This window comes from Trachypithecus francoisi, unplaced genomic scaffold, assembly GCF_009764315.1.
Source record: "Trachypithecus francoisi isolate TF-2019V2 unplaced genomic scaffold, Tfra_2.0 Lachesis_group0, whole genome shotgun sequence".
NCBI lineage: Eukaryota > Metazoa > Chordata > Mammalia > Primates > Cercopithecidae > Trachypithecus > Trachypithecus francoisi.
Genome location: NW_022681453.1, coordinates 186649080 through 186658710, shown reverse-complemented (window position 1 = coordinate 186658710; position 9631 = coordinate 186649080).

The following is a 9631-nucleotide window of genomic DNA, read 5'->3' as shown; positions in this document are numbered from 1 at the left end:
AAGAAGCATGCATACACAGGAAGTCACCACGCCCGTCGGTGGGGCAAGTGGGCATCTGAGAGGGCCACACAGCACAGACAGCATCTGAGCCCAATCTGGAAATATATGCAGTCTTGCCCAAGGTGAAGAAGTGTGTACCTGTGAGAAGGAGTGGCATGTTCAGAGACCCAGAGGTGGGAAGCGTGAGATGTGATAAAAGGACTTTTGAGAGCTGGCTGAAATGGAGGATGTGTCTCTGGATGTATGAGTTTATGGGGTGGGGTCAGCAGGCAAAGTCAGAAGGTGAGGAGGTGCTGGATCACAAAAGGCTTTATACACCAGATGAAGGAGTCTCGACTGTTCTGTAGAAACTGGGAAAACCTTGAAGGATGTTAAGCAGAGGGATAACAGGATTATAAATTAGTTTTGAACATATCATTCTGTGCACAGTCTAGAAAATGGACTGGGGTGATCCTGCAAGCAGGGGGACTTGTCTTACCTGGCTGTATGTGCAATATTTGGGGATCTTAAAGTGGTGGTGTGGGTGGAAAAGATAGTCTGGAGTCGAGGAGAGAGGCCCAGGCTGGGAATCAGGTGGCTGTCAGGATTAGAATCCATGCACACTGATCTCAGTGATACGGGATACTTCTTAAAAAATGGTCCATCAAAATTGGCATTCAAATGTGTCCTAGTGCCTGGTCTGAAAGGCTCCAGAGGACAAGAGAATGCTCAGCATTTGTTCTGAAAGACCTCCCTGGGTAGGCAGGGAGTTCCCCACGAGGTGAGGTGGAGGGAGTCATGGAGAAGCACTCAGGCCCCTGTTCACTTGCACCGTGTCAGAGCCAGGAACCCACTAGGGCCAACCCCTTTTTATTTTGGAGCCATCCTTCATCAGATATCGTGTTCACTCACTTCCTCTTCAGCCCCCACCCCGTTCCTACCACCACCACCTCCTTGCCTTAGTCACTGGAGCTGAGTCATTCTTCGAGCCTATTCCTGTCTCCCTCCTGTGTGTCGGGGTGAAAGGGTTTGAGTAGGAGCCACTGGGCATGGGCATTCCCATCTCCTGGCCAGTCTCTGCGACTTCAGGAAAGAAGAGAGAAAAGGAGCTGATGTAGCCTGGATACCTCCTGTGTGCCACGCCAATGCCAGACTCATCAACATCTATGTCTTGTCACAATTGTCTTAGGCAGTGGTGCTATCTTCAGATGAGGAACATGAGGCTCAGTGAGGTTCAGTCATTATCCCAAGGCCACACAGTAGGTAGACCTGAAGGATTTCAAAGTTTACACTATTTCCAATACATTACTTTGCCTCTTTACATCATCTCTGGGAAAGGATGGCATTTGATTCAACTCATAGTTTAGTGCCTACTATGTGCAACACACTGTACCAGAGTGGTTAATAGAGGGCTCCTGCCGTCAAGGAGCTCAACATCTCATGATGGAAGCCTTTGATCCTTTGATTTATTCACTCAGTATTATTTGAGTACCACCTACAGGCAGAGCCCTCTTGGGGGATATGGAGATAAATAACCCAGGATCTCAGCCCTGGCACGCAACAGCACTGAGCACAGGATGCTGTGGTACAACAGGGGAAAGGATATTTAATAGTCTATGAAGAATTCAAGGAAGACATTGCAGAGCTACTTTTAGACTGACATTGAAGAGTGAGTGTTTTGATAGACAAAGAATCTGGGGCAGGAAAACCGGCGCTGTAGAAATTGTAAGCACACTGAAGGGAAGTACAGGAAAAGTCAGGTATAAATAGAGAGTGGGAGTGGCTGGCAGATGACAGGTAGTTGTTGAGTAGCTGAAAGAAGCTTTGAAAGCCCTACTCACAAGAGAGGAATTCCTGTAGTCTTGTACAGTTGCTCATTCTTCTGTTGACCCATTGGCTCTTCACTGCATGCTTCCTCTACACTGGGTGCTGGGCGAAGTGTTGGGGTACAATGGAGGCTGAAAAGCCAGGCATGATGGTTCACGCCTGTAATCTCAGCACTTTGGCAGGCCGAGGCAGGCGGATCACCTGAGGTTGGGAGTTCGAGACCAGCCTGACCAACATGGAGAAACCCCGTCTTTGCTAAAAATGCAAAAAAAAAAAAAAAAAAAAAAAAAAAAAGCCGGGTGTTGTGGCCCATGCCTGTAATCCCAGCAACTCAGGAGGCTGAGGTAGGAGAATCACTTGAACCCGGAGATGGAGGTTGTGGTGAGCCAAGATCACACCATTGCACTGTGTCCTACACAAAAAAAGCGAAACTCTGTCTCCAAAAAAAAAAAAAAAAAAAAAATTACGGATAATCCCCACATCAAGGTGGTCAAAAATTCATCAGCTGGCCACAGTTCAATGGATGCTTGCAAACTGGGATAGTGTTGAGAAGGAAAGACAGATGTGAGAGACCACAGAACAGAAGGAATTGTTTTAGAGGAGTGTTGATGGTAAGGAAGGGGTTACTTGAAGAAGCTGCATTTAAGCTGAATCTGAACAATGAATAGGAGTAATTACATCAAGTGTGAGTGTGAGTGTGTGCGTGTACATGTTTGTGTGTTGAGAGAGTGGCTGGGATAGGGGATAGGGACAGGGAATATTGCCCCAGAAGGGTGCTGTTAACAAAGAGAAGACAGTTGATATAACAAACATTCCAGTAAAATAACAGCGTAGGGTGGCCTGGAAACTGGTGGCACCTTGCCGGGTTCCCTGAATTCAATTATCGAGGCCATGCCTTTGTGTTCATCCCAGGAAACAGCTGCTAAGCCCTGGTCTCAGAGCTTTCACTGACTTCCACTCCTGGATTTTGCTGTGTGACTAGGATGTTTGTTCCTCAGAGTCTTCATCTATAGAGTGGAATAGAACACACTTATGTGCCTTTCAGAATACTGAGTCTAATGAAAAGTGACAAGATACAAGTTGTCTATAGACTTTCATTCAACAATTTGGAGTTGATGTTTAGAGTGAGAGAGGAGCTTTGAAGCTTTAATCACACACACACACACACACACACACACACACACAGCCCAGGACTTAATATTGTCAGCCTCCAGTAGACAGATGTGGGTATTCATTTCCATACTCACATATCTCTAAATAAAGAGTTGGGCTTTGAAGAGCTGCAGGGCACTGACACCATCAGTCTGCTCCTTGGGATGCTCCTGAAAAGAGAAAACTGCCTTCATTTTTTCTCTCTCTTTTTTTTTTGGAAACAGAGTCTTGCTCTGCTGCCCCCAGGCTAGAGTGCAGTGGCATGATCTCAGCTTACTGCAACTTCTGCCTCCCTAGTACCAGCGATTCTCCTGCCTCAGCCTCCTGAGTAGCTGGGATTACAGGCGCCTGCCACCGTGCCTGGCTAATTTTTGTATTTTTAGTAGAAACGGGGTTTCACCATCTTGGCCAGGCTGGTCTCGAACTCCTGACCTTGTGATGGACCCTCCTTGGCCTCCCAAAGTGTTGGGATTCAGGCATGAGGCATCGTGCCCAGCCCATTTTTTTCTTGATTTGTAGCACCCTTTTTCTTCCTGGGACTACAAAGAGGTTTCAGTTTGGAGCCAAAGTGCATCAGACACAAGCATTAGTGTGTGAACTGAGACTAGGGTCCAGATTTCCACAGCACTGAACTGCCACTTTCTGGGAGCCAAAGCCCTGGCAGTTTTCGTATTTGTTGTACAAGAGCCTAAGAATGCTCAGACTCTGTAACCTTCAGAGACAAACGAGAAAACGTTTCCATGTTATTTGATAAGTTCCTATCCCTGAGAGCTTGACAGCCTGACGGAATGTCACTGTGCTGTAGGAACAAGTGTCCTAAAGTTGGAGCATAGCATTTTGATTTCTAGCTTTGGTTCTGCCATAGGCTGTGTGACCTTGGACATGGTCACATCCACAATCTGAGGCCCTGCTTCCCCATATCTAAAGCAAGGTGGGTGGTACATGATTTTTAAATCTTTGTAGCCTTGACATGCTATGCTCCTAGGCCATGAAACTCTCCCAGAAGGACACTGGGTGGCATTTAACCTGGCCTTGGCCTACCATTTGCCTGTGTTTATCGTCTGGAAGAGCCTTCTCTCTTTCTTGCTGGTGTTCTGTCACCTAAAACCCAACTACAAACAAGTTTTCTCCACAACACTTTCAGTACCAGCATTTCATAGATGATTTCTACATAGTTTCAAGATTTTCTGTTGAGAAAGGCCCAGTGGCTCTAAACTGATGTCAAATTATATTTGATGCATAATACAGGCAGTGTAGTGTTCAATCAGTACAGGCTAAGAGAAAGGTGATGAATAGCATGATCAAAAGTAGCTGGGGTGGAGATGGACAGATGGATTGATTTGGTTTAAACAGCCAATCATTATAGAGCTTTGTCTTTCAACTATCAAAGAGTATTTCTACTATCCAATACTCTCCTTCCAAGTTTCTAGCTAAGAACAAATTTGCCTGACAGATAAGAGTTTGCTTGTGAAACTTAATGTTTTTCTTTTTAAGATATTCACCAAGATGTGTGCAAATGTATGTATGCATATAGCTTATATTCAATACTTTTTTTTTTTTAGATGGAGTCTCACTCTGTCGCCCAGGCTGGAGTACAGTGGCACGATCTTGGCTCACTGCAATCTCCATCTCTTGGTTCAAGCAATTCTCCTGCCATAGCCTCCTGAGTCGCTGGGATTACAGGTGTGTGCCACCACACCCGGCTAATGATTTGATTTTTTTAACATCACCTAATTTTGATTACGTCTATGATTCCTGTGATTGGTCCAGACCAGGGAAGGAAAGTGACAAAAACCTTAATGCTTAAGAAAGCCCTTTATAGAGGGCTTTTCTGATCTCTCCTCTACTGAAGACTTTTAGAAAATAAGAAAGTAGACATCATCCTCCCAACTTAAATCAAGGCAACCCCAATTCATGTCACTTCCTTGGATGCTCATGATAACTCCGTGAGGTAGATAGGCCTGGATGAGGAAACAGAGACTCCAAAAGTCACCCAGTTAGCCGGTTGCAGCACTAGACTCCAACTGCTACCTTAAAAGAAATAATATGCAGTTGTGTAAGTCTCATGAGAGCATGTGCAGTGTTAATACAATGTTGTAGATGAGGAAACAAATCTCCAAAGCATTCCCTGGTTTGTGCTTTGGCCTGGCTGTGCCGGGGGGCTTGGGCAGATTCCAGTCACACTGTGCTGCTTCTTTCTGCTCCATTATGAATGTTACCACTGTGGTGAGACAGTTTTACTCACGGCTTACACATCTGTCATTCTCTGTCCCTTTGAAAACCCATCTCATGGTCCAGTAGAGCAGAGTTTCATCCAACAGCACTATTGACGTGGTGGTTTCAAAGCGCAGTGCCCACCCCCTGGCTGGGCTTGGGGCAGTAATGTTTAACAGTCTGGTAGTTAAATTAGAAACAATGATAACACAATAGTCAGGTTTGGTTCTAACACACGAATGAGTCCCAACCCTCTAGCTGTAACTGAAATAGGTAGAAGGGGAGGAATGGATTTAGGATTTGTCTGTAGGATTCCTGATCTGTTCTTCTGCGGCCAGACAGCAAGAAAACCCACAGGACCATGGACCACAACACAACCCCGTGATTGGAAAAACTCATGTTTTACAGACCACCTCTCAAGACTCAACGCTGACAGGCTGGAAATAAACTAGAATAATTAATTCTAAAATAGTCACGAAGATGAATCTTCCTTCCAATTCAATGCAAAGGTCTGGATTGGCTTAATATCTGGAGTGTGTGCTATTTGACTATTTCTACTAAACATTAATTAAATAATCCACTTAGCTCTGGCCCCCAGAAGTGGAATGTCCTAACTGGTATCGCTCCCTTTCCAAGTTAGCCCTAGGATGAGTGCCCCACTGCGATGAGGTAGTGGGCTTTCAGCATTCAGTACCCTCCAATGCTCCAACCAGAGCAACTTGGTTTGCGGTTCACCTCAGGACAATGCAAACTGAGCTATGCATTTACTGTAATTCTAATCAGATGATTCTATAATTGGAAGAACACCAGTGGCATTCTGTCTTTGGAGTCTTTTCCATTAAGCAACTGAACAAGGGCCAGGGGACCTTTACTTGTCCCAAATGCAGATTATGATAGAGACTCTAAGATCTGGATACTATGTTCCATTCTATAATAGGATCAAGTTCTTAATTTTTCCTTGGTAAGATCATAAAATGTGTATAGCAGTCATTTCACCCATACTTTCAATAAATTCCGACCAACTGCTCTCCTAACAATGAAGAACAAATGAAATGAACAGAGTGCTTGCGTGTATTTGCGGTGGGGAGTGTGTGTATGTATGCTTGAAGATAGTGACTGAATATTTTAGGTAAATATTTCCAAGTCTAGATTATAATCATATATGGTAATTGTTGACTAAAGTAATAAGAATGATAACCTGAATTTCTTCATCTCTCTAGATACCTCAATTAGAAACAGAAAGAAATATTATGGACACATGCATTGGGGAACTAATTTGCAGTGGGAACTTTGCAAAGTATTGTGCTGCTTTCAGAAATATAGGAATGAATCAGACCTTGACCTTGACTTTGAAGAGCTCATAATTTAAAGAGGAAGATAAATCATGATCATAAAAATCATAATCTGAGATAGAAAGTACAGGGCCTGTGGCACTGGGATTTAGAGGAAGGAAAGTTTACTTACTCCCGGGAAGTTCTGGCTTGGCTTTTTGGAAGAGGCAGACTTTAAAGAATGGGAAGGATTTGGTCCAAGGACAAACAAGGGGAAGGAATAATTGCAGGAGCAAAGGCCAGATATGAAGTGAGAATGTATAACTGGACGGTGCTGCCTTCACAGGCAGTTGGGGTAAATAAAGGACTCTACCAGTGACCGGAGGGATCTTGTTAAAATATAGATTCTGATGCAGTCGGTCTGGGGTGCAGCCTGAAAATTTGCATTTCTAATAAACTCTCAGGTGATGCTGATGCTACTGGTTCTCAGCCCCCTCTAAGCAATAGGGAATCATTACAGGTCTTAAACAGTACAGAGTTCCTGTTATGACCTTCAACTTTGGAAATCCCTTTAAGGAGACATATTGAGGGTGCGGACACCCACATGATGATGGATACAGCAGCATTTGCATCTCCTTTTCCAGTTGTACTGATCAACATAAAAACCCAGTTGGGGTGAAAATGGACAAGGGGTGAAAAGGTTAACTAAAGACCTGGATTCTAGACACCAGATAATACACAAACCACAATGTAAATGCTGTTTTGGTTTCAGAAATGGTTTCTCCTCCTAAATTGTTAATTGAAGGGCAAAAGAGAGCTGATGAGTACCTTTATATCTGAGAGTGATTTAGGTCCTCTAGCCTGATTGTTAATATAATTTTTTTTTATTTTTTATTTTATTTATTTATTTTTTTTTGAGATGGAGTCTGGCTCTGTCTCCCAGGCTGGAGTGCAGTGGCCGGATCTCAGCTCACTGCAAGCTCTGCCTCCCAGGTTCACGCCATTCTCCTGCCTCAGCCTCCTGAGTAGCTGGGACTACAGGCGCCCGCCACCTCGCCCGGCTAGTTTTTTGTATTTTTAGTAGAGACGGGGTTTCACCGTGTTAGCCAGGATGGTCTCGATCTCCTGACCTCGTGATCCACCCGTCTCGGCCTCCCAAAGTGCTGGGATTACAGGCTTGAGCCACCGCGCCCGGCCAATATAATTTTATAATAAGATGATAATACTTCAGTAGTACCATGGGGAAAGAATAGGAATTAGAATCAAAAGATCTGACCTTACATTCTTTAACCTCTCTGGGCCTCAGATAAACTTCCTCATCTATAACACAGGAGAAAAATCTCTTCCCCAGCTACCTCTCAGTTCTTCATAAAAAGCAAATAAGCTAATGGGTATGAAAGTGCTTTGCAGACTGAGAAGTGCCTTGCAGGTGTGATGGCTACCTTTTATCATTACGGATGGAGACATTAGTGTTTTCTCTGTTCCTGGGACTTGCTGGCAGAATGAGTTAGTGCAAACTCTGAGGAGAACCTGTGTCAACCTCAAGGGCAAGTCCCCAGGTAATATGGCATGAGAGATCCTCCTGTAGAGTTTGTGTCTCCTGTCAAAGCAGGATGCACCTGCTGCCAGTAGATCAGACATACCCTTGCGTCTGGTTGCACAGCTTCCTGTGATCTCTGGGGAAATGTTATCAGCGGCAATATTGCCACGCAGGGCATCCCCTGGGAGTGACTTTGGGGATAAGACTTATGTCTCATGTTCTCCACTAACCATTGAAGGCTATTCTGGCCAAGCCCCCAGAGCAGGTAACAGTGGCAGGTAAGAGTATTTGTTAGGTAAGAGGAAAGTCAAGAGCATGAAGGCTCCAAGGTCTAAAAAAAAACTAAGCAAGCCACCCAGAAGCCTTTTTTTTTAAATTTATTTTTTATTTTTTATTTTTTTTTTTAGCAGGAAAATAGGTGGCATTCAGAGAGTGAATAGGGGGACAAGAAGATAACTCCTTAGAGCCAAACCTACAAAGTCAATACCTGGACCAGAAAGCTCACTTTTCAGAAGAACTCTACTGCATTTTACATTCACTAGAACTGAGTGTCGCTTAAGATAACAGGCATTAGAAATCACCATGGAGGTCAGGTTCAATCCCCTAATTGCCCATGAGGAACCAGGCATTTGGCAAAAAGGGGCTTGCCTTGAGTTAATAGAAGATCCCAGGATAAATCCCAGATCTCTTGATTCTCTTTCTCTTGCTGCTTGAGAAGGGCCATCCTTTTTGCCCCTCCTGGCCTAAGTTTCTTCTTTCAAAAACGGTGGGAAAGGTCACTGTTTCCCTTGTGTGCTTTTCCAGCTCCAATATTCCATGGGTCCCAGAGACCCAGGCTTCAATCTAGGCCTAGAGCATCTCCCCATTCAGGCCGTGTTCATAGGAATCATAGCCTCTCCCTTTATTCTCCCTGGGGAATCTGCAGTAATGCTTAATCCCTGCTCCCAGACTCACTTTCGCAAGAGGAAATCAATAGATTCTTTAAGTAGTTGGACCACAGAATGATGCCTGGGTCTATTTTGTCAACCAGGTGGCTCTGGTGAAGGAAGTTGTGTGAGTCATTGTCGGCCAGAAATGTAAATCTGGACTGAGGCTTCCCTTGCAGTGAAATTTAGGTCTTTAGTAACAGTGACCTTCTGTACAGCACGTTACAGTTACAAAACACTTTACATACTTCATTTGTTTATCACAACTATTCAGAGACTTAGTGTTATTGTTATGCCCATTTTACAGAGGAGGAAAACAGACATGGGCACTATGGCAATTTGCCCAAGGTGACCGGAAGTGTGAGTGGCAGAGCTGGACTGACTTAGTGAAGTCTTTGGACCTTATAATCCATGCCCTGCATACTACATCTCTTTGTATCAGGGTTCCTATTGGCTACTCAGCCTCAGTGGGTAGAATCAAAAGCAAAGAAGGTCAACTTGCTTGGAGTCATTTACATGGACATGCATTTCTGAAGAAGGGATAATTGCAGCATCATTGTGGATATCACAATCATGGAGACAGGCCTGGGAATAGGCAAATCTATGGGACTGACAACCTCTGTCCACTGCTGTCCACCACCCACTGACTCTTTCACCTTCCATTTCTCAGACTGAAACTTACCCTTCCTGATTTAAAAACCAGGGGTTTTTTTTTCCTATTG